We start from the raw sequence: 2,516 nt of genomic DNA on the forward strand, positions 1-2,516 counted from the left end.
CCCCCATTTTTAGTCTCACATCTCATTTTTCTCTTCCTCCAGGCCCAGCATCCCCAAGTTCATCTTTCAAATTCTATTTGGTGAAAGATAATACGTCTCTTTTCCTGTAGTGGGACTGATTATTGCCAAACATGCTAGGAGAGACCAAGCTTCTGTACACATATTTTCAAGCACTCTCTTTTAGCCTTAATTCCCCCCACCACTTCAAGGGTACCTGATGTCTTCATTCTTAAGTCTTCAGATTTCATCACCACTATCCCACCAGAAGACAGCTGTCTAATTTGGAGCTCAAATCTTCCATGATTTGTCTAGTAGGAACCCTTTGAAGTTGGCTTTTGAATTCTTTTGGCATGACTTAATTCCTTAAGCACATCTTTGCTTTCTGGTAGCCATCTTTCCAATGAGCTTTGACTCCTTATAGTAGGAATACATATATAAAGGCCATATCCTGGGATACTGATGTGCTCATTGCTATTTGGATATGTGGATGTCACTGTTAGGTCTACATCGACAGAATCAGAGAATATATGCATGCACACATTGTACATGTATGCAGTATAAATGCATATATAATATATACACACAATTACATCTGTTTTGTCTCATATGAGACAAGCTATATTTTGTTTCATATACATTGAAAATCATGAGTTCATACTAATGCCTCCAATTTTACTTAACACCGTAAGGTTTTTCTCATGTTTATAACTCCCTTCTCTTGCATTAAGAAACTCTGACTTCCACCATCTTTAATGTTTTTGACAAAACCTACCACCACTCCCTGTCATACAGATGCTGCTTCAATTCACTCAAACTGATACCAGTATTGTGTCCATGGCCACCACTTTTACTTTCAGCTTTGGATAGTCTCCTTTTCGTGCCTATGCTTCACCAGCTCATGTTGGGCCCCAGTGCCACACAGAAGCTCATCTGGGGCTCTGAACCCTCCTGCAGGCTATCCTATGCATGAGCATCTCTTCTGCTTGGTTAGGATCAAACTGCCTGGTCTGGGTCACTTGTCTCCATGTGGTTACTGTCTCTCTTTGGGATCACATACTCCCTGCTGGGCCATCCCGCCGTGTGGACACCTGCTTACTCTGCCTGAGCCCTTGCAACCCTTGCTAGATGGTCCCCAGGCATGAAACCCGCTTTGTTCTACTTGAACTTTGATTCCTCTCCCTGGGCAGCTGTCCTGCTGAGATGCCCTCCTCACTCGGCTTGCCCTTTGGTACCCTTCATCAGGCCATTCCCTCTTCACTTACAGTGACTTCTTCGCACCTCTTGGACTTTGACACACTATGTAGGGGAGACCTAGTGTGACTAAGGAGCCAATTCTTTCATTTGGGCTCCAACATCTTCCACCAGACTCAGCTGCTCGCTGCTCCCACCACTTTTCTGCTCACTGGTAGAGAGATGGAGAGGGATGGGACGGAGACAGAGACACAAAGATACAGACAGGATGTGAGATGAACTTTGAATCCTCATGCTTGGGTAGCCTCCATGCATGACCTGTTTCCATGAATGCTCTCTCACCCCAGCAGGCAGGCAACTTGTTCTATCCCACTCATGTCTGTTTAGACTGATTAGTAAAAGAGGACACAGAAAGTAAAGAATTTTATTATTCAGGTGTATTTGTAAGATTCAGAATTCAAAAAGTACAAGAGGTAATGCAGTATAGTTGTTTTTTTTTTAATCCTTCTGGCCTTCTTCACATCTCTTCCTTGAACATATAATGGGTAACATATTACACCTTTCCAAAGTTATTGCCCCGTTGTTTCATTGTACTACAATTTTATTTAATTATTCTCTATGATGCTATAATTGATCAACAGAACTGACATCTTTCTGATACTGAATCTCCCTATCCAAGAGTATGGTACCTATCTGTAAGTTTAAGTCTTCTTTTGTGTTCATCACAATTCACTTCAGATTCACCCATTTCTGCAAGGAAGTAGCTACTACTTACCTTCACTTTGCAGATGAAAAATCGGAAATCCAAGGTCCCAGAAATACTAAACTTTTGAGCCCTGCCATTGGGTTGAATGAGTGCCCCCCCGCCAGGGCTTCTCTTTGCCAAGGTATGGTCACCAGCTGTGGTGCTGCCACGGACTGGTGGAGTCTTTAGGAGGTTGGGTCTGGTGGGAGGACGTTAGAACATTGGGGCGCACCCTTAACGGATATGGGGAGCCCAGCGTCTGTCTCCTTTGCTTTACAACTGCTGTGAGGTAAGCTGCGTCCTCCACCACTTGTTCCTGCCCCTGACGTACTACCTCATGTCAGGACCAAGGCAGTGGGGCCAACAGCTCAATAGACTGAAACCTCCAAAACAGCCAAAGTAGATCTTCCCTCCGTATAAGTTGAGAAATACTCCTGACAGGTGTGTCACAGTAATGGAAAAACTAACGAACGCAGATCCCAAAGCCATTATTTGCGACCAGAAACCAGAAAAGGCAGAAGGTAGAAAAGGGGACTGGCTGTTGTTAAGTATGAAATTTGTAAAAATTATTTGTCACAGA

Source organism: Fukomys damarensis, unplaced genomic scaffold (genome assembly GCF_012274545.1).
Source record: "Fukomys damarensis isolate Sample0158 unplaced genomic scaffold, DMR_v1.0_HiC HiC_scaffold_36, whole genome shotgun sequence".
In the NCBI taxonomy this organism is placed as follows: Eukaryota; Metazoa; Chordata; class Mammalia; order Rodentia; family Bathyergidae; genus Fukomys; species Fukomys damarensis.